Source organism: Hyla sarda, unplaced genomic scaffold, assembly GCF_029499605.1.
Source record: "Hyla sarda isolate aHylSar1 unplaced genomic scaffold, aHylSar1.hap1 scaffold_565, whole genome shotgun sequence".
Classification (NCBI taxonomy): Eukaryota; Metazoa; Chordata; class Amphibia; order Anura; family Hylidae; genus Hyla; species Hyla sarda.
This window is the reverse complement of record NW_026610577.1, coordinates 186,781-209,250: the sequence shown is the minus strand read 5'-3', so window position 1 is coordinate 209,250 and position 22,470 is coordinate 186,781. Positions and strand designations below refer to the sequence as shown.

Below are 22,470 nucleotides of genomic sequence, written 5' to 3'. Positions count from 1 at the left end.
CCTAATTGACAAAATAAGATTAATGCTTATGAAGAAATATAAAATCTCATCCCTTCCCCAATATCGCGCCACACCCCTACCCCTTAATTCCCTGGTTGAACTTGATGGACATATGTCTTTTTTCGACCGTACTAACTATGTAACTATGTAACATAACATGGGGGGGGGGGGGGGGGGGTCTCCTGGCTGTTCACAAGGTGTGTCATTGCTGTACATTGACCATGCATTGCTTCTGTGGTATTGCAAAGGCAAAGACAAATGCTTCCAGCCATCCATTGCACTAATGGATTGGTCATCAGCTGGCTGTCTATGTCCCGCATCAATATAGACCAAAGTACAGAGGGTTAGGCTATGCTATTGTGCACCTACCTGATGCATCAGAAGGTGCGAGGCCCTTGCTAAATTCTGTGCACAGACTTTGAGATCTATACTTTAGACTGTATCTAAACCTGCTCCAACATGGACTGACATTCTGGCCTACTTTCAGCCGATGCGACTTGTCTGTCGCTGAACAGTCGCTTTTTATGTATTCAGCACCTATGTATAATGTTGTAAAAATGCTCTAGAAGCTAAAGTCGCAGAAATGTCACACATATTTGGCCTGCAACTTTCTGTGCGACAAATTCAGACAGGAAAAATCAGTATAAATCCTTAGAAAATTATCCCCCAGTGTCTCCATCTGCTGGCGGTATTGAATAAGCATTGCTGCACTGATGGGGTATGCATTAGACGAAAAAAAAGAAGAAAAAGAAGAATAATACGCCCAGAAAAGAGGCGAAAAGGAGAAAAACGTAAAAAAACGTGAAAAAAAAGTAAGAGGAAGAGAAGGGAAAAAAAGGTGGAAATGGGTTTAAAAGTGATTTCGGCGGACAAATATATATATATATATATATATATATATATATATATATATATATACGCGCACACACACACATATATATAAACGTATTCTCCGTTGAGATATTGCAGCCGCTGCTGTGTCCAGGCCCAGGAGCCTTAGCACTGTGCTGTGATGTCACTCAATACCACTGACATCACTAGGTGTAAACAACATCTCTCCTTTGCTGTGTATGTGACTATGGAGCTGTTTGGTGATGTCGTCTATTATGGCCTTCATAGAAGCAACAGGAGATTGTTGCATCCATCTAGAACCCTCAGAACTACAGTGCTATGATGTCACTCACTTCCACAGGCCTTGCAGAGTGTAAACAACAACAACCCAGCTTTGTTGTGTATGTAACCATAGGGATTTGTGATGTCACCTAGAACCTTCACAGCAGCGACAGCTTTATGAGGAGCATCAGCACTGCTCTGCCTGAGCAGAACCATCACCGCCATAGGTTGTCAAATAACCCGGATTTAACCCACACAGGTAAGTCCAATGGGGTGCAGGCATGTCCTCTATGCTTACAGCTTCCCGTGGGTGTTGGTTTGATACCGTTTGGGGACAGCCAAGGAGGCATCTGCAGGCAACAAAGGTAGGTGTGTGCTTGTGTGTGTGTTTCCTATGCAGATCCTAAGCCCAGTGTCACATGCAAGTAGGAGGAGTAAGAAGGGTTCCTGGCAAATCCGGGTTATGGATTGCATTTAAAAAGGCCCCGTGGGAGTGCAATGGGCCCCTGTCTTGCTGCTTAGCAATAATGGTATGGGTTTAGGTTCTGCTGTGTGTACTGGTAGTTGACTGCCCCCCAGCCCAGAGTGTGCATGGAAAATTGTCTGGCAGCCTCCCTGACAGCAAGCAGTGATAGTGCCCATGAAGGGGACCTTGTTGGGCCCGCCCCTTTCACGGTTATCGCTTCTCGGCCTTTTGGCTAAGATCAAGTGTAGTATCTGTTCTTATCAGTTTAATATCTGATACGTCCCCTATCTGGGGACCATATATTAAATGGATTTTTGAGAACGGGGGCCGATTTCGAAGCTTGCTTCCGTCGCCCTATGCATTGACCCGATATGGCAGTATCTTCGGGTACAGTGCACCACCCCCTTACAGGGTTAAAAAGAAAGATTCCTACTTTCATTGCTACCTGCTTGCTGGCTAGCCAGCTAGCCAGCCCTGTGGGCCTTGCTGCTGCAGCCAAAAAACAAAAGGTGGTGCTGCTGCTGCTGCTTCTGCTGCTTCTGCTTGTGTCTGGCCGCTGTTGGAGCGTCCAGGCACAGGACTTCTGCTGCTGCTGACTAAATGGCCTCCTTAATTGGATCATTTGAGTAGCCAGCACACCTGTGCAGGTAGGGCATGACATGATAGGCAGCTGCCTTGATAGCGGGTGGGTGCTGAATGTTCCTAATTGACAAAATAAGATTAATGCTTATGAAGAAATATAAAATCTCATCCCTTCCCCAATATCGCGCCACACCCCTACCCCTTAATTCCCTGGTTGAACTTGATGGACATATGTCTTTTTTAGCCGTACTAACTATGTAACTATGTAACATAACATGGGGGGGGGGGGGGGGGGTCTCCTGGCTGTTCACACAGGTGTGTCATTGCTGTACATTGACCATGCATTGCTTCTGTGGTATTGCAAAGGCAAAGACAAATGCTTCCAGCCATCCATTGCACTAATGGATTGGTCATCAGCTGGCTGTCTATGTCCCGCATCAATATAGACCAAAGTACAGAGGGTTAGGCTATGCTATTGTGCACCTACCTGATGCATCAGAAGGTGCGAGGCCCTTGCTAAATTCTGTGCACAGACTTTGAGATCTATACTTTAGACTGTATCTAAACCTGCTCCAACATGGACTGACATTCTGGCCTACTTTCAGCCGATGCGACTTGTCTGTCGCTGAACAGTCGCTTTTTATGTATTCAGCACCTATGTATAATGTTGTAAAAATACTCTAGAAGCTAAAGTCGCAGAAATGTCACACATATTTGGCCTGCAACTTTCTGTGCGACAAATTCAGACAGGAAAAATCAGTATAAATCCTTAGAAAATTATCCCCCAGTGTCTCCATCTGCTGGCGGTATTGAATAAGCATTGCTGCACTGATGGGGTATGCATTAGACGAAAAAAAAGAAGAAAAAGAAGAATAATACGCCCAGAAAAGAGGCGAAAAGGAGAAAAACGTAAAAAAACGTGAAAAAAAAGTAAGAGGAAGAGAAGGGAAAAAAAGGTGGAAATGGGTTTAAAAGTGATTTCGGCGGAGATATATATATATATATATATATATATATATATATATATATATATATATATACGCGCACACACACACATATATATAAACGTATTCTCCGTTGAGATATTGCAGCCGCTGCTGTGTCCAGGCCCAGGAGCCTTAGCACTGTGCTGTGATGTCACTCAATACCACTGACATCACTAGGTGTAAACAACATCTCTCCTTTGCTGTGTATGTGACTATGGAGCTGTTTGGTGATGTCGTCTATTATGGCCTTCATAGAAGCAACAGGAGATTGTTGCATCCATCTAGAACCCTCAGAACTACAGTGCTATGATGTCACTCACTTCCACAGGCCTTGCAGAGTGTAAACAACAACAACCCAGCTTTGTTGTGTATGTAACCATAGGGATTTGTGATGTCACCTAGAACCTTCACAGCAGCGACAGCTTTATGAGGAGCATCAGCACTGCTCTGCCTGAGCAGAACCATCACCGCCATAGGTTGTCAAATAACCCGGATTTAACCCACACAGGTAAGTCCAATGGGGTGCAGGCATGTCCTCTATGCTTACAGCTTCCCGTGGGTGTTGGTTTGATACCGTTTGGGGACAGCCAAGGAGGCATCTGCAGGCAACAAAGGTAGGTGTGTGCTTGTGTGTGTGTTTCCTATGCAGATCCTAAGCCCAGTGTCACATGCAAGTAGGAGGAGTAAGAAGGGTTCCTGGCAAATCCGGGTTATGGATTGCATTTAAAAAGGCCCCGTGGGAGTGCAATGGGCCCCTGTCTTGCTGCTTAGCAATAATGGTATGGGTTTAGGTTCTGCTGTGTGTACTGGTGGTTGACTGCCCCCCAGCCCAGAGTGTGCATGGAAAATTGTCTGGCAGCCTCCCTGACAGCAAGCAGTGATAGTGCCCATGAAGGGGACCTTGTTGGGCCCGCCCCTTTCACGGTTATCGCTTCTCGGCCTTTTGGCTAAGATCAAGTGTAGTATCTGTTCTTATCAGTTTAATATCTGATACGTCCCCTATCTGGGGACCATATATTAAATGGATTTTTGAGAACGGGGGCCGATTTCGAAGCTTGCTTCCGTCGCCCTATGCATTGACCCGATATGGCAGTATCTTCGGGTACAGTGCACCACCCCCTTACAGGGTTAAAAAGAAAGATTCCTACTTTCATTGCTACCTGCTTGCTGGCTAGCCAGCTAGCCAGCCCTGTGGGCCTTGCTGCTGCAGCCAAAAAACAAAAGGTGGTGCTGCTGCTGCTGCTTCTGCTGCTTCTGCTTGTGTCTGGCCGCTGTTGGAGCGTCCAGGCACAGGACTTCTGCTGCTGCTGACTAAATGGCCTCCTTAATTGGATCATTTGTGTAGCCAGCACACCTGTGCAGGTAGGGCATGACATGATAGGCAGCTGCCTTGATAGCGGGTGGGTGCTGAATGTTCCTAATTGACAAAATAAGATTAATGCTTATGAAGAAATATAAAATCTCATCCCTTCCCCAATATCGCGCCACACCCCTACCCCTTAATTCCCTGGTTGAACTTGATGGACATATGTCTTTTTTCGACCGTACTAACTATGTAACTATGTAACATAACATGGGGGGGGGGGGGGGGGGTCTCCTGGCTGTTCACACAGGTGTGTCATTGCTGTACATTGACCATGCATTGCTTCTGTGGTATTGCAAAGGCAAAGACAAATGCTTCCAGCCATCCATTGCACTAATGGATTGGTCATCAGCTGGCTGTCTATGTCCCGCATCAATATAGACCAAAGTACAGAGGGTTAGGCTATGCTATTGTGCACCTACCTGATGCATCAGAAGGTGCGAGGCCCTTGCTAAATTCTGTGCACAGACTTTGAGATCTATACTTTAGACTGTATCTAAACCTGCTCCAACATGGACTGACATTCTGGCCTACTTTCAGCCGATGCGACTTGTCTGTCGCTGAACAGTCGCTTTTTATGTATTCAGCACCTATGTATAATGTTGTAAAAATACTCTAGAAGCTAAAGTCGCAGAAATGTCACACATATTTGGCCTGCAACTTTCTGTGCGACAAATTCAGACAGGAAAAATCAGTATAAATCCTTAGAAAATTATCCCCCAGTGTCTCCATCTGCTGGCGGTATTGAATAAGCATTGCTGCACTGATGGGGTATGCATTAGACGAAAAAAAAGAAGAAAAAGAAGAATAATACGCCCAGAAAAGAGGCGAAAAGGAGAAAAACGTAAAAAAACGTGAAAAAAAAGTAAGAGGAAGAGAAGGGAAAAAAAGGTGGAAATGGGTTTAAAAGTGATTTCGGCGGAGAAATATATATATATATATATATATATATATATATATATATATATATATACGCGCACACACACACATATATATAAACGTATTCTCCGTTGAGATATTGCAGCCGCTGCTGTGTCCAGGCCCAGGAGCCTTAGCACTGTGCTGTGATGTCACTCAATACCACTGACATCACTAGGTGTAAACAACATCTCTCCTTTGCTGTGTATGTGACTATGGAGCTGTTTGGTGATGTCGTCTATTATGGCCTTCATAGAAGCAACAGGAGATTGTTGCATCCATCTAGAACCCTCAGAACTACAGTGCTATGATGTCACTCACTTCCACAGGCCTTGCAGAGTGTAAACAACAACAACCCAGCTTTGTTGTGTATGTAACCATAGGGATTTGTGATGTCACCTAGAACCTTCACAGCAGCGACAGCTTTATGAGGAGCATCAGCACTGCTCTGCCTGAGCAGAACCATCACCGCCATAGGTTGTCAAATAACCCGGATTTAACCCACACAGGTAAGTCCAATGGGGTGCAGGCATGTCCTCTATGCTTACAGCTTCCCGTGGGTGTTGGTTTGATACCGTTTGGGGACAGCCAAGGAGGCATCTGCAGGCAACAAAGGTAGGTGTGTGCTTGTGTGTGTGTTTCCTATGCAGATCCTAAGCCCAGTGTCACATGCAAGTAGGAGGAGTAAGAAGGGTTCCTGGCAAATCCGGGTTATGGATTGCATTTAAAAAGGCCCCGTGGGAGTGCAATGGGCCCCTGTCTTGCTGCTTAGCAATAATGGTATGGGTTTAGGTTCTGCTGTGTGTACTGGTGGTTGACTGCCCCCCAGCCCAGAGTGTGCATGGAAAATTGTCTGGCAGCCTCCCTGACAGCAAGCAGTGATAGTGCCCATGAAGGGGACCTTGTTGGGCCCGCCCCTTTCACGGTTATCGCTTCTCGGCCTTTTGGCTAAGATCAAGTGTAGTATCTGTTCTTATCAGTTTAATATCTGATACGTCCCCTATCTGGGGACCATATATTAAATGGATTTTTGAGAACGGGGGCCGATTTCGAAGCTTGCTTCCGTCGCCCTATGCATTGACCCGATATGGCAGTATCTTCGGGTACAGTGCACCACCCCCTTACAGGGTTAAAAAGAAAGATTCCTACTTTCATTGCTACCTGCTTGCTGGCTAGCCAGCTAGCCAGCCCTGTGGGCCTTGCTGCTGCAGCCAAAAAACAAAAGGTGGTGGTGCTGCTGCTGCTTCTGCTGCTTCTGCTTGTGTCTGGCCGCTGTTGGAGCGTCCAGGCACAGGACTTCTGCTGCTGCTGACTAAATGGCCTCCTTAATTGGATCATTTGAGTAGCCAGCACACCTGTGCAGGTAGGGCATGACATGATAGGCAGCTGCCTTGATAGCGGGTGGGTGCTGAATGTTCCTAATTGACAAAATAAGATTAATGCTTATGAAGAAATATAAAATCTCATCCCTTCCCCAATATCGCGCCACACCCCTACCCCTTAATTCCCTGGTTGAACTTGATGGACATATGTCTTTTTTCGACCGTACTAACTATGTAACTATGTAACATAACATGGGGGGGGGTCTCCTGGCTGTTCACACAGGTGTGTCATTGCTGTACATTGACCATGCATTGCTTCTGTGGTATTGCAAAGGCAAAGACAAATGCTTCCAGCCATCCATTGCACTAATGGATTGGTCATCAGCTGGCTGTCTATGTCCCGCATCAATATAGACCAAAGTACAGAGGGTTAGGCTATGCTATTGTGCACCTACCTGATGCATCAGAAGGTGCGAGGCCCTTGCTAAATTCTGTGCACAGACTTTGAGATCTATACTTTAGACTGTATCTAAACCTGCTCCAACATGGACTGACATTCTGGCCTACTTTCAGCCGATGCGACTTGTCTGTCGCTGAACAGTCGCTTTTTATGTATTCAGCACCTATGTATAATGTTGTAAAAATGCTCTAGAAGCTAAAGTCGCAGAAATGTCACACATATTTGGCCTGCAACTTTCTGTGCGACAAATTCAGACAGGAAAAATCAGTATAAATCCTTAGAAAATTATCCCCCAGTGTCTCCATCTGCTGGCGGTATTGAATAAGCATTGCTGCACTGATGGGGTATGCATTAGACGAAAAAAAAGAAGAAAAAGAAGAATAATACGCCCAGAAAAGAGGCGAAAAGGAGAAAAACGTAAAAAAACGTGAAAAAAAAGTAAGAGGAAGAGAAGGGAAAAAAAGGTGGAAATGGGTTTAAAAGTGATTTTGGCGGAGAAATATATATATACGCGCACACACACACATATATATAAACGTATTCTCCGTTGAGATATTGCAGCCGCTGCTGTGTCCAGGCCCAGGAGCCTTAGCACTGTGCTGTGATGTCACTCAATACCACTGACATCACTAGGTGTAAACAACATCTCTCCTTTGCTGTGTATGTGACTATGGAGCTGTTTGGTGATGTCGTCTATTATGGCCTTCATAGAAGCAACAGGAGATTGTTGCATCCATCTAGAACCCTCAGAACTACAGTGCTATGATGTCACTCACTTCCACAGGCCTTGCAGAGTGTAAACAACAACAACCCAGCTTTGTTGTGTATGTAACCATAGGGATTTGTGATGTCACCTAGAACCTTCACAGCAGCGACAGCTTTATGAGGAGCATCAGCACTGCTCTGCCTGAGCAGAACCATCACCGCCATAGGTTGTCAAATAACCCGGATTTAACCCACACAGGTAAGTCCAATGGGGTGCAGGCATGTCCTCTATGCTTACAGCTTCCCGTGGGTGTTGGTTTGATACCGTTTGGGGACAGCCAAGGAGGCATCTGCAGGCAACAAAGGTAGGTGTGTGCTTGTGTGTGTGTTTCCTATGCAGATCCTAAGCCCAGTGTCACATGCAAGTAGGAGGAGTAAGAAGGGTTCCTGGCAAATCCGGGTTATGGATTGCATTTAAAAAGGCCCCGTGGGAGTGCAATGGGCCCCTGTCTTGCTGCTTAGCAATAATGGTATGGGTTTAGGTTCTGCTGTGTGTACTGGTGGTTGACTGCCCCCCAGCCCAGAGTGTGCATGGAAAATTGTCTGGCAGCCTCCCTGACAGCAAGCAGTGATAGTGCCCATGAAGGGGACCTTGTTGGGCCCGCCCCTTTCACGGTTATCGCTTCTCGGCCTTTTGGCTAAGATCAAGTGTAGTATCTGTTCTTATCAGTTTAATATCTGATACGTCCCCTATCTGGGGACCATATATTAAATGGATTTTTGAGAACGGGGGCCGATTTCGAAGCTTGCTTCCGTCGCCCTATGCATTGACCCGATATGGCAGTATCTTCGGGTACAGTGCACCACCCCCTTACAGGGTTAAAAAGAAAGATTCCTACTTTCATTGCTACCTGCTTGCTGGCTAGCCAGCTAGCCAGCCCTGTGGGCCTTGCTGCTGCAGCCAAAAAACAAAAGGTGGTGCTGCTGCTGCTTCTGCTGCTTCTGCTTGTGTCTGGCCGCTGTTGGAGCGTCCAGGCACAGGACTTCTGCTGCTGCTGACTAAATGGCCTCCTTAATTGGATCATTTGAGTAGCCAGCACACCTGTGCAGGTAGGGCATGACATGATAGGCAGCTGCCTTGATAGCGGGTGGGTGCTGAATGTTCCTAATTGACAAAATAAGATTAATGCTTATGAAGAAATATAAAATCTCATCCCTTCCCCAATATCGCGCCACACCCCTACCCCTTAATTCCCTGGTTGAACTTGATGGACATATGTCTTTTTTCGACCGTACTAACTATGTAACTATGTAACATAACATGGGGGGGGGGGGGGGGTCTCCTGGCTGTTCACACAGGTGTGTCATTGCTGTACATTGACCATGCATTGCTTCTGTGGTATTGCAAAGGCAAAGACAAATGCTTCCAGCCATCCATTGCACTAATGGATTGGTCATCAGCTGGCTGTCTATGTCCCGCATCAATATAGACCAAAGTACAGAGGGTTAGGCTATGCTATTGTGCACCTACCTGATGCATCAGAAGGTGCGAGGCCCTTGCTAAATTCTGTGCACAGACTTTGAGATCTATACTTTAGACTGTATCTAAACCTGCTCCAACATGGACTGACATTCTGGCCTACTTTCAGCCGATGCGACTTGTCTGTCGCTGAACAGTCGCTTTTTATGTATTCAGCACCTATGTATAATGTTGTAAAAATGCTCTAGAAGCTAAAGTCGCAGAAATGTCACACATATTTGGCCTGCAACTTTCTGTGCGACAAATTCAGACAGGAAAAATCAGTATACATCCTTAGAAAATTATCCCCCAGTGTCTCCATCTGCTGGCGGTATTGAATAAGCATTGCTGCACTGATGGGGTATGCATTAGACGAAAAAAAAGAAGAAAAAGAAGAATAATACGCCCAGAAAAGAGGCGAAAAGGAGAAAAACGTAAAAAAACGTGAAAAAAAAGTAAGAGGAAGAGAAGGGAAAAAAAGGTGGAAATGGGTTTAAAAGTGATTTCGGCGGAGAAATATATATATATATATATATATATATATATATATATATATATATACGCGCACACACACACATATATATAAACGTATTCTCCGTTGAGATATTGCAGCCGCTGCTGTGTCCAGGCCCAGGAGCCTTAGCACTGTGCTGTGATGTCACTCAATACCACTGACATCACTAGGTGTAAACAACATCTCTCCTTTGCTGTGTATGTGACTATGGAGCTGTTTGGTGATGTCGTCTATTATGGCCTTCATAGAAGCAACAGGAGATTGTTGCATCCATCTAGAACCCTCAGAACTACAGTGCTATGATGTCACTCACTTCCACAGGCCTTGCAGAGTGTAAACAACAACAACCCAGCTTTGTTGTGTATGTAACCATAGGGATTTGTGATGTCACCTAGAACCTTCACAGCAGCGACAGCTTTATGAGGAGCATCAGCACTGCTCTGCCTGAGCAGAACCATCACCGCCATAGGTTGTCAAATAACCCGGATTTAACCCACACAGGTAAGTCCAATGGGGTGCAGGCATGTCCTCTATGCTTACAGCTTCCCGTGGGTGTTGGTTTGATACCGTTTGGGGACAGCCAAGGAGGCATCTGCAGGCAACAAAGGTAGGTGTGTGCTTGTGTGTGTGTTTCCTATGCAGATCCTAAGCCCAGTGTCACATGCAAGTAGGAGGAGTAAGAAGGGTTCCTGGCAAATCCGGGTTATGGATTGCATTTAAAAAGGCCCCGTGGGAGTGCAATGGGCCCCTGTCTTGCTGCTTAGCAATAATGGTATGGGTTTAGGTTCTGCTGTGTGTACTGGTGGTTGACTGCCCCCCAGCCCAGAGTGTGCATGGAAAATTGTCTGGCAGCCTCCCTGACAGCAAGCAGTGATAGTGCCCATGAAGGGGACCTTGTTGGGCCCGCCCCTTTCACGGTTATCGCTTCTCGGCCTTTTGGCTAAGATCAAGTGTAGTATCTGTTCTTATCAGTTTAATATCTGATACGTCCCCTATCTGGGGACCATATATTAAATGGATTTTTGAGAACGGGGGCCGATTTCTGCTTCCGTCGCCCTATGCATTGACCCGATATGGCAGTATCTTCGGGTACAGTGCACCACCCCCTTACAGGGTTAAAAAGAAAGATTCCTACTTTCATTGCTACCTGCTTGCTGGCTAGCCAGCTAGCCAGCCCTGTGGGCCTTGCTGCTGCAGCCAAAAAACAAAAGGTGGTGCTGCTGCTGCTGCTTCTGCTGCTTCTGCTTGTGTCTGGCCGCTGTTGGAGCGTCCAGGCACAGGACTTCTGCTGCTGCTGACTAAATGGCCTCCTTAATTGGATCATTTGTGTAGCCAGCACACCTGTGCAGGTAGGGCATGACATGATAGGCAGCTGCCTTGATAGCGGGTGGGTGCTGAATGTTCCTAATTGACAAAATAAGATTAATGCTTATGAAGAAATATAAAATCTCATCCCTTCCCCAATATCGCGCCACACCCCTACCCCTTAATTCCCTGGTTGAACTTGATGGACATATGTCTTTTTTCGACCGTACTAACTATGTAACTATGTAACATAACATGGGGGGGGGGGGGGGGGGGGTCTCCTGGCTGTTCACACAGGTGTGTCATTGCTGTACATTGACCATGCATTGCTTCTGTGGTATTGCAAAGGCAAAGACAAATGCTTCCAGCCATCCATTGCACTAATGGATTGGTCATCAGCTGGCTGTCTATGTCCCGCATCAATATAGACCAAAGTACAGAGGGTTAGGCTATGCTATTGTGCACCTACCTGATGCATCAGAAGGTGCGAGGCCCTTGCTAAATTCTGTGCACAGACTTTGAGATCTATACTTTAGACTGTATCTAAACCTGCTCCAACATGGACTGACATTCTGGCCTACTTTCAGCCGATGCGACTTGTCTGTCGCTGAACAGTCGCTTTTTATGTATTCAGCACCTATGTATAATGTTGTAAAAATGCTCTAGAAGCTAAAGTCGCAGAAATGTCACACATATTTGGCCTGCAACTTTCTGTGCGACAAATTCAGACAGGAAAAATCAGTATAAATCCTTAGAAAATTATCCCCCAGTGTCTCCATCTGCTGGCGGTATTGAATAAGCATTGCTGCACTGATGGGGTATGCATTAGACGAAAAAAAAGAAGAAAAAGAAGAATAATACGCCCAGAAAAGAGGCGAAAAGGAGAAAAACGTAAAAAAACGTGAAAAAAAAGTAAGAGGAAGAGAAGGGAAAAAAAGGTGGAAATGGGTTTAAAAGTGATTTCGGCGGAGAAATATATATATATATATATATATATATATATATATATATATATATATATACGCGCACACACACACATATATATAAACGTATTCTCCGTTGAGATATTGCAGCCGCTGCTGTGTCCAGGCCCAGGAGCCTTAGCACTGTGCTGTGATGTCACTCAATACCACTGACATCACTAGGTGTAAACAACATCTCTCCTTTGCTGTGTATGTGACTATGGAGCTGTTTGGTGATGTCGTCTATTATGGCCTTCATAGAAGCAACAGGAGATTGTTGCATCCATCTAGAACCCTCAGAACTACAGTGCTATGATGTCACTCACTTCCACAGGCCTTGCAGAGTGTAAACAACAACAACCCAGCTTTGTTGTGTATGTAACCATAGGGATTTGTGATGTCACCTAGAACCTTCACAGCAGCGACAGCTTTATGAGGAGCATCAGCACTGCTCTGCCTGAGCAGAACCATCACCGCCATAGGTTGTCAAATAACCCGGATTTAACCCACACAGGTAAGTCCAATGGGGTGCAGGCATGTCCTCTATGCTTACAGCTTCCCGTGGGTGTTGGTTTGATACCGTTTGGGGACAGCCAAGGAGGCATCTGCAGGCAACAAAGGTAGGTGTGTGCTTGTGTGTGTGTTTCCTATGCAGATCCTAAGCCCAGTGTCACATGCAAGTAGGAGGAGTAAGAAGGGTTCCTGGCAAATCCGGGTTATGGATTGCATTTAAAAAGGCCCCGTGGGAGTGCAATGGGCCCCTGTCTTGCTGCTTAGCAATAATGGTATGGGTTTAGGTTCTGCTGTGTGTACTGGTGGTTGACTGCCCCCCAGCCCAGAGTGTGCATGGAAAATTGTCTGGCAGCCTCCCTGACAGCAAGCAGTGATAGTGCCCATGAAGGGGACCTTGTTGGGCCCGCCCCTTTCACGGTTATCGCTTCTCGGCCTTTTGGCTAAGATCAAGTGTAGTATCTGTTCTTATCAGTTTAATATCTGATACGTCCCCTATCTGGGGACCATATATTAAATGGATTTTTGAGAACGGGGGCCGATTTCGAAGCTTGCTTCCGTCGCCCTATGCATTGACCCGATATGGCAGTATCTTCGGGTACAGTGCACCACCCCCTTACAGGGTTAAAAAGAAAGATTCCTACTTTCATTGCTACCTGCTTGCTGGCTAGCCAGCTAGCCAGCCCTGTGGGCCTTGCTGCTGCAGCCAAAAAACAAAAGGTGGTGGTGCTGCTGCTGCTTCTGCTGCTTCTGCTTGTGTCTGGCCGCTGTTGGAGCGTCCAGGCACAGGACTTCTGCTGCTGCTGACTAAATGGCCTCCTTAATTGGATCATTTGAGTAGCCAGCACACCTGTGCAGGTAGGGCATGACATGATAGGCAGCTGCCTTGATAGCGGGTGGGTGCTGAATGTTCCTAATTGACAAAATAAGATTAATGCTTATGAAGAAATATAAAATCTCATCCCTTCCCCAATATCGCGCCACACCCCTACCCCTTAATTCCCTGGTTGAACTTGATGGACATATGTCTTTTTTCGACCGTACTAACTATGTAACTATGTAACATAACATGGGGGGGGGGGGGGGGTCTCCTGGCTGTTCACACAGGTGTGTCATTGCTGTACATTGACCATGCATTGCTTCTGTGGTATTGCAAAGGCAAAGACAAATGCTTCCAGCCATCCATTGCACTAATGGATTGGTCATCAGCTGGCTGTCTATGTCCCGCATCAATATAGACCAAAGTACAGAGGGTTAGGCTATGCTATTGTGCACCTACCTGATGCATCAGAAGGTGCGAGGCCCTTGCTAAATTCTGTGCACAGACTTTGAGATCTATACTTTAGACTGTATCTAAACCTGCTCCAACATGGACTGACATTCTGGCCTACTTTCAGCCGATGCGACTTGTCTGTCGCTGAACAGTCGCTTTTTATGTATTCAGCACCTATGTATAATGTTGTAAAAATGCTCTAGAAGCTAAAGTCGCAGAAATGTCACACATATTTGGCCTGCAACTTTCTGTGCGACAAATTCAGACAGGAAAAATCAGTATAAATCCTTAGAAAATTATCCCCCAGTGTCTCCATCTGCTGGCGGTATTGAATAAGCATTGCTGCACTGATGGGGTATGCATTAGACGAAAAAAAAGAAGAAAAAGAAGAATAATACGCCCAGAAAAGAGGCGAAAAGGAGAAAAACGTAAAAAAACGTGAAAAAAAAGTAAGAGGAAGAGAAGGGAAAAAAAGGTGGAAATGGGTTTAAAAGTGATTTTGGCGGAGAAATATATATATACGCGCACACACACACATATATATAAACGTATTCTCCGTTGAGATATTGCAGCCGCTGCTGTGTCCAGGCCCAGGAGCCTTAGCACTGTGCTGTGATGTCACTCAATACCACTGACATCACTAGGTGTAAACAACATCTCTCCTTTGCTGTGTATGTGACTATGGAGCTGTTTGGTGATGTCGTCTATTATGGCCTTCATAGAAGCAACAGGAGATTGTTGCATCCATCTAGAACCCTCAGAACTACAGTGCTATGATGTCACTCACTTCCACAGGCCTTGCAGAGTGTAAACAACAACAACCCAGCTTTGTTGTGTATGTAACCATAGGGATTTGTGATGTCACCTAGAACCTTCACAGCAGCGACAGCTTTATGAGGAGCATCAGCACTGCTCTGCCTGAGCAGAACCATCACCGCCATAGGTTGTCAAATAACCCGGATTTAACCCACACAGGTAAGTCCAATGGGGTGCAGGCATGTCCTCTATGCTTACAGCTTCCCGTGGGTGTTGGTTTGATACCGTTTGGGGACAGCCAAGGAGGCATCTGCAGGCAACAAAGGTAGGTGTGTGCTTGTGTGTGTGTTTCCTATGCAGATCCTAAGCCCAGTGTCACATGCAAGTAGGAGGAGTAAGAAGGGTTCCTGGCAAATCCGGGTTATGGATTGCATTTAAAAAGGCCCCGTGGGAGTGCAATGGGCCCCTGTCTTGCTGCTTAGCAATAATGGTATGGGTTTAGGTTCTGCTGTGTGTACTGGTGGTTGACTGCCCCCCAGCCCAGAGTGTGCATGGAAAATTGTCTGGCAGCCTCCCTGACAGCAAGCAGTGATAGTGCCCATGAAGGGGACCTTGTTGGGCCCGCCCCTTTCACGGTTATCGCTTCTCGGCCTTTTGGCTAAGATCAAGTGTAGTATCTGTTCTTATCAGTTTAATATCTGATACGTCCCCTATCTGGGGACCATATATTAAATGGATTTTTGAGAACGGGGGCCGATTTCGAAGCTTGCTTCCGTCGCCCTATGCATTGACCCGATATGGCAGTATCTTCGGGTACAGTGCACCACCCCCTTACAGGGTTAAAAAGAAAGATTCCTACTTTCATTGCTACCTGCTTGCTGGCTAGCCAGCTAGCCAGCCCTGTGGGCCTTGCTGCTGCAGCCAAAAAACAAAAGGTGGTGCTGCTGCTGCTGCTGCTTCTGCTGCTTCTGCTTGTGTCTGGCCGCTGTTGGAGCGTCCAGGCACAGGACTTCTGCTGCTGCTGACTAAATGGCCTCCTTAATTGGATCATTTGAGTAGCCAGCACACCTGTGCAGGTAGGGCATGACATGATAGGCAGCTGCCTTGATAGCGGGTGGGTGCTGAATGTTCCTAATTGACAAAATAAGATTAATGCTTATGAAGAAATATAAAATCTCATCCCTTCCCCAATATCGCGCCACACCCCTACCCCTTAATTCCCTGGTTGAACTTGATGGACATATGTCTTTTTTCGACCGTACTAACTATGTAACTATGTAACATAACATGGGGGGGGGGGGGGGGGGTCTCCTGGCTGTTCACACAGGTGTGTCATTGCTGTACATTGACCATGCATTGCTTCTGTGGTATTGCAAAGGCAAAGACAAATGCTTCCAGCCATCCATTGCACTAATGGATTGGTCATCAGCTGGCTGTCTATGTCCCGCATCAATATAGACCAAAGTACAGAGGGTTAGGCTATGCTATTGTGCACCTACCTGATGCATCAGAAGGTGCGAGGCCCTTGCTAAATTCTGTGCACAGACTTTGAGATCTATACTTTAGACTGTATCTAAACCTGCTCCAACATGGACTGACATTCTGGCCTACTTTCAGCCGATGCGACTTGTCTGTCGCTGAACAGTCGCTTTTTATGTATTCAGCACCTATGTATAATGTTGTAAAAATGCTCTAGAAGCTAAAGTCGCAGAAATGTCACACATATTTGGCCTGCAACTTTCTGTGCGACAAATTCAGACAGGAAAAATCAGTATAAATCCTTAGAAAATTATCCCCCAGTGTCTCCATCTGCTGGCGGTATTGAATAAGCATTGCTGCACTGATGGGGTATGCATTAGACGAAAAAAAAGAAGAAAAAGAAGAATAATACACCCAGAAAAGAGGCGAAAAGGAGAAAAACGTAAAAAAACGTGAAAAAAAAGTAAGAGGAAGAGAAGGGAAAAAAAGGTGGAAATGGGTTTAAAAGTGATTTCGGCGGAGAAATATATATATATATATATATATATATATATATATATATATATATATACGCGCACACACACACATATATATAAACGTATTCTCCGTTGAGATATTGCAGCCGCTGCTGTGTCCAGGCCCAGGAGCCTTAGCACTGTGCTGTGATGTCACTCAATACCACTGACATCACTAGGTGTAAACAACATCTCTCCTTTGCTGTGTATGTGACTATGGAGCTGTTTGGTGATGTCGTCTATTATGGCCTTCATAGAAGCAACAGGAGATTGTTGCATCCATCTAGAACCCTCAGAACTACAGTGCTATGATGTCACTCACTTCCACAGGCCTTGCAGAGTGTAAACAACAACAACCCAGCTTTGTTGTGTATGTAACCATAGGGATTTGTGATGTCACCTAGAACCTTCACAGCAGCGACAGCTTTATGAGGAGCATCAGCACTGCTCTGCCTGAGCAGAACCATCACCGCCATAGGTTGTCAAATAACCCGGATTTAACCCACACAGGTAAGTCCAATGGGGTGCAGGCATGTCCTCTATGCTTACAGCTTCCCGTGGGTGTTGGTTTGATACCGTTTGGGGACAGCCAAGGAGGCATCTGCAGGCAACAAAGGTAGGTGTGTGCTTGTGTGTGTGTTTCCTATGCAGATCCTAAGCCCAGTGTCACATGCAAGTAGGAGGAGTAAGAAGGGTTCCTGGCAAATCCGGGTTATGGATTGCATTTAAAAAGGCCCCGTGGGAGTGCAATGGGCCCCTGTCTTGCTGCTTAGCAATAATGGTATGGGTTTAGGTTCTGCTGTGTGTACTGGTGGTTGACTGCCCCCCAGCCCAGAGTGTGCATGGAAAATTGTCTGGCAGCCTCCCTGACAGCAAGCAGTGATAGTGCCCATGAAGGGGACCTTGTTGGGCCCGCCCCTTTCACGGTTATCGCTTCTCGGCCTTTTGGCTAAGATCAAGTGTAGTATCTGTTCTTATCAGTTTAATATCTGATACGTCCCCTATCTGGGGACCATATATTAAATGGATTTTTGAGAACGGGGGCCGATTTCGAAGCTTGCTTCCGTCGCCCTATGCATTGACCCGATATGGCAGTATCTTCGGGTACAGTGCACCACCCCCTTACAGGGTTAAAAAGAAAGATTCCTACTTTCATTGCTACCTGCTTGCTGGCTAGCCAGCTAGCCAGCCCTGTGGGCCTTGCTGCTGCAGCCAAAAAACAAAAGGTGGTGCTGCTGCTGCTGCTGCTTCTGCTGCTTCTGCTTGTGTCTGGCCGCTGTTGGAGCGTCCAGGCACAGGACTTCTGCTGCTGCTGACTAAATGGCCTCCTTAATTGGATCATTTGAGTAGCCAGCACACCTGTGCAGGTAGGGCATGACATGATAGGCAGCTGCCTTGATAGCGGGTGGGTGCTGAATGTTCCTAATTGACAAAATAAGATTAATGCTTATGAAGAAATATAAAATCTCATCCCTTCCCCAATATCGCGCCACACCCCTACCCCTTAATTCCCTGGTTGAACTTGATGGACATATGTCTTTTTTCGACCGTACTAACTATGTAACTATGTAACATAACATGGGGGGGGGGGGGGGGGGTCTCCTGGCTGTTCACACAGGTGTGTCATTGCTGTACATTGACCATGCATTGCTTCTGTGGTATTGCAAAGGCAAAGACAAATGCTTCCAGCCATCCATTGCACTAATGGATTGGTCATCAGCTGGCTGTCTATGTCCCGCATCAATATAGACCAAAGTACAGAGGGTTAGGCTATGCTATTGTGCACCTACCTGATGCATCAGAAGGTGCGAGGCCCTTGCTAAATTCTGTGCACAGACTTTGAGATCTATACTTTAGACTGTATCTAAACCTGCTCCAACATGGACTGACATTCTGGCCTACTTTCAGCCGATGCGACTTGTCTGTCGCTGAACAGTCGCTTTTTATGTATTCAGCACCTATGTATAATGTTGTAAAAATGCTCTAGAAGCTAAAGTCGCAGAAATGTCACACATATTTGGCCTGCAACTTTCTGTGCGACAAATTCAGACAGGAAAAATCAGTATAAATCCTTAGAAAATTATCCCCCAGTGTCTCCATCTGCTGGCGGTATTGAATAAGCATTGCTGCACTGATGGGGTATGCATTAGACGAAAAAAAAGAAGAAAAAGAAGAATAATACACCCAGAAAAGAGGCGAAAAGGAGAAAAACGTAAAAAAACGTGAAAAAAAAGTAAGAGGAAGAGAAGGGAAAAAAAGGTGGAAATGGGTTTAAAAGTGATTTCGGCGGAGAAATATATATATATATATATATATATATATATATATATATATATATATATACGCGCACACACACACATATATATAAACGTATTCTCCGTTGAGATATTGCAGCCGCTGCTGTGTCCAGGCCCAGGAGCCTTAGCACTGTGCTGTGATGTCACTCAATACCACTGACATCACTAGGTGTAAACAACATCTCTCCTTTGCTGTGTATGTGACTATGGAGCTGTTTGGTGATGTCGTCTATTATGGCCTTCATAGAAGCAACAGGAGATTGTTGCATCCATCTAGAACCCTCAGAACTACAGTGCTATGATGTCACTCACTTCCACAGGCCTTGCAGAGTGTAAACAACAACAACCCAGCTTTGTTGTGTATGTAACCATAGGGATTTGTGATGTCACCTAGAACCTTCACAGCAGCGACAGCTTTATGAGGAGCATCAGCACTGCTCTGCCTGAGCAGAACCATCACCGCCATAGGTTGTCAAATAACCCGGATTTAACCCACACAGGTAAGTCCAATGGGGTGCAGGCATGTCCTCTATGCTTACAGCTTCCCGTGGGTGTTGGTTTGATACCGTTTGGGGACAGCCAAGGAGGCATCTGCAGGCAACAAAGGTAGGTGTGTGCTTGTGTGTGTGTTTCCTATGCAGATCCTAAGCCCAGTGTCACATGCAAGTAGGAGGAGTAAGAAGGGTTCCTGGCAAATCCGGGTTATGGATTGCATTTAAAAAGGCCCCGTGGGAGTGCAATGGGCCCCTGTCTTGCTGCTTAGCAATAATGGTATGGGTTTAGGTTCTGCTGTGTGTACTGGTGGTTGACTGCCCCCCAGCCCAGAGTGTGCATGGAAAATTGTCTGGCAGCCTCCCTGACAGCAAGCAGTGATAGTGCCCATGAAGGGGACCTTGTTGGGCCCGCCCCTTTCACGGTTATCGCTTCTCGGCCTTTTGGCTAAGATCAAGTGTAGTATCTGTTCTTATCAGTTTAATATCTGATACGTCCCCTATCTGGGGACCATATATTAAATGGATTTTTGAGAACGGGGGCCGATTTCGAAGCTTGCTTCCGTCGCCCTATGCATTGACCCGATATGGCAGTATCTTCGGGTACAGTGCACCACCCCCTTACAGGGTTAAAAAGAAAGATTCCTACTTTCATTGCTACCTGCTTGCTGGCTAGCCAGCTAGCCAGCCCTGTGGGCCTTGCTGCTGCAGCCAAAAAACAAAAGGTGGTGCTGCTGCTGCTGCTTCTGCTGCTTCTGCTTGTGTCTGGCCGCTGTTGGAGCGTCCAGGCACAGGACTTCTGCTGCTGCTGACTAAATGGCCTCCTTAATTGGATCATTTGAGTAGCCAGCACACCTGTGCAGGTAGGGCATGACATGATAGGCAGCTGCCTTGATAGCGGGTGGGTGCTGAATGTTCCTAATTGACAAAATAAGATTAATGCTTATGAAGAAATATAAAATCTCATCCCTTCCCCAATATCGCGCCACACCCCTACCCCTTAATTCCCTGGTTGAACTTGATGGACATATGTCTTTTTTCGACCGTACTAACTATGTAACTATGTAACATAACATGGGGGGGGGGGGGGGGGGGTCTCCTGGCTGTTCACACAGGTGTGTCATTGCTGTACATTGACCATGCATTGCTTCTGTGGTATTGCAAAGGCAAAGACAAATGCTTCCAGCCATCCATTGCACTAATGGATTGGTCATCAGCTGGCTGTCTATGTCCCGCATCAATATAGACCAAAGTACAGAGGGTTAGGCTATGCTATTGTGCACCTACCTGATGCATCAGAAGGTGCGAGGCCCTTGCTAAATTCTGTGCACAGACTTTGAGATCTATACTTTAGACTGTATCTAAACCTGCTCCAACATGGACTGACATTCTGGCCTACTTTCAGCCGATGCGACTTGTCTGTCGCTGAACAGTCGCTTTTTATGTATTCAGCACCTATGTATAATGTTGTAAAAATGCTCTAGAAGCTAAAGTCGCAGAAATGTCACACATATTTGGCCTGCAACTTTCTGTGCGACAAATTCAGACAGGAAAAATCAGTATAAATCCTTAGAAAATTATCCCCCAGTGTCTCCATCTGCTGGCGGTATTGAATAAGCATTGCTGCACTGATGGGGTATGCATTAGACGAAAAAAAAGAAGAAAAAGAAGAATAATACACCCAGAAAAGAGGCGAAAAGGAGAAAAACGTAAAAAAACGTGAAAAAAAAGTAAGAGGAAGAGAAGGGAAAAAAAGGTGGAAATGGGTTTAAAAGTGATTTCGGCGGAGAAATATATATATATATATATATATATATATATATATATATACGCGCACACACACACATATATATAAACGTATTCTCCGTTGAGATATTGCAGCCGCTGCTGTGTCCAGGCCCAGGAGCCTTAGCACTGTGCTGTGATGTCACTCAATACCACTGACATCACTAGGTGTAAACAACATCTCTCCTTTGCTGTGTATGTGACTATGGAGCTGTTTGGTGATGTCGTCTATTATGGCCTTCATAGAAGCAACAGGAGATTGTTGCATCCATCTAGAACCCTCAGAACTACAGTGCTATGATGTCACTCACTTCCACAGGCCTTGCAGAGTGTAAACAACAACAACCCAGCTTTGTTGTGTATGTAACCATAGGGATTTGTGATGTCACCTAGAACCTTCACAGCAGCGACAGCTTTATGAGGAGCATCAGCACTGCTCTGCCTGAGCAGAACCATCACCGCCATAGGTTGTCAAATAACCCGGATTTAACCCACACAGGTAAGTCCAATGGGGTGCAGGCATGTCCTCTATGCTTACAGCTTCCCGTGGGTGTTGGTTTGATACCGTTTGGGGACAGCCAAGGAGGCATCTGCAGGCAACAAAGGTAGGTGTGTGCTTGTGTGTGTGTTTCCTATGCAGATCCTAAGCCCAGTGTCACATGCAAGTAGGAGGAGTAAGAAGGGTTCCTGGCAAATCCGGGTTATGGATTGCATTTAAAAAGGCCCCGTGGGAGTGCAATGGGCCCCTGTCTTGCTGCTTAGCAATAATGGTATGGGTTTAGGTTCTGCTGTGTGTACTGGTGGTTGACTGCCCCCCAGCCCAGAGTGTGCATGGAAAATTGTCTGGCAGCCTCCCTGACAGCAAGCAGTGATAGTGCCCATGAAGGGGACCTTGTTGGGCCCGCCCCTTTCACGGTTATCGCTTCTCGGCCTTTTGGCTAAGATCAAGTGTAGTATCTGTTCTTATCAGTTTAATATCTGATACGTCCCCTATCTGGGGACCATATATTAAATGGATTTTTGAGAACGGGGGCCGATTTCGAAGCTTGCTTCCGTCGCCCTATGCATTGACCCGATATGGCAGTATCTTCGGGTACAGTGCACCACCCCCTTACAGGGTTAAAAAGAAAGATTCCTACTTTCATTGCT

At 46.0% G+C, this 22,470-nt stretch overlaps 10 non-coding genes across 10 annotated transcripts; all 10 read left to right on the top strand.

The window, feature by feature from the left end:
- Positions 1-1,791: 1,791 nt before the first annotated feature.
- LOC130340065 (U2 spliceosomal RNA) lies at positions 1,792-1,982 on the top strand. The gene has a single exon (XR_008880271.1). It is a non-coding gene; the product is annotated as a U2 spliceosomal RNA (small nuclear RNA).
- A 2,092-nt stretch (positions 1,983-4,074) lies between these two features.
- LOC130340064 (U2 spliceosomal RNA) lies at positions 4,075-4,265 on the top strand. Its single transcript, XR_008880270.1, has one exon. It is a non-coding gene; the product is annotated as a U2 spliceosomal RNA (small nuclear RNA).
- Positions 4,266-6,356: 2,091 nt separating this feature from the next.
- Positions 6,357-6,547, top strand: LOC130340062 (U2 spliceosomal RNA). Its single transcript, XR_008880268.1, has one exon. It is a non-coding gene; the product is annotated as a U2 spliceosomal RNA (small nuclear RNA).
- A 2,046-nt stretch (positions 6,548-8,593) lies between these two features.
- Positions 8,594-8,784, top strand: LOC130340061 (U2 spliceosomal RNA). The gene has a single exon (XR_008880267.1). It is a non-coding gene; the product is annotated as a U2 spliceosomal RNA (small nuclear RNA).
- A 2,084-nt stretch (positions 8,785-10,868) lies between these two features.
- Positions 10,869-11,053, top strand: LOC130340083 (U2 spliceosomal RNA). Its single transcript, XR_008880287.1, has one exon. It is a non-coding gene; the product is annotated as a U2 spliceosomal RNA (small nuclear RNA).
- A 2,095-nt stretch (positions 11,054-13,148) lies between these two features.
- On the top strand, positions 13,149-13,339 carry LOC130340060 (U2 spliceosomal RNA). The gene has a single exon (XR_008880266.1). It is a non-coding gene; the product is annotated as a U2 spliceosomal RNA (small nuclear RNA).
- A 2,053-nt stretch (positions 13,340-15,392) lies between these two features.
- LOC130340059 (U2 spliceosomal RNA) lies at positions 15,393-15,583 on the top strand. The gene has a single exon (XR_008880265.1). It is a non-coding gene; the product is annotated as a U2 spliceosomal RNA (small nuclear RNA).
- Positions 15,584-17,677: 2,094 nt separating this feature from the next.
- Positions 17,678-17,868, top strand: LOC130340057 (U2 spliceosomal RNA). Its single transcript, XR_008880264.1, has one exon. It is a non-coding gene; the product is annotated as a U2 spliceosomal RNA (small nuclear RNA).
- A 2,096-nt stretch (positions 17,869-19,964) lies between these two features.
- LOC130340056 (U2 spliceosomal RNA) lies at positions 19,965-20,155 on the top strand. Its single transcript, XR_008880263.1, has one exon. It is a non-coding gene; the product is annotated as a U2 spliceosomal RNA (small nuclear RNA).
- A 2,084-nt stretch (positions 20,156-22,239) lies between these two features.
- On the top strand, positions 22,240-22,430 carry LOC130340055 (U2 spliceosomal RNA). The gene has a single exon (XR_008880262.1). It is a non-coding gene; the product is annotated as a U2 spliceosomal RNA (small nuclear RNA).
- The last annotated feature ends 40 nt before the right edge of the window (positions 22,431-22,470 follow it).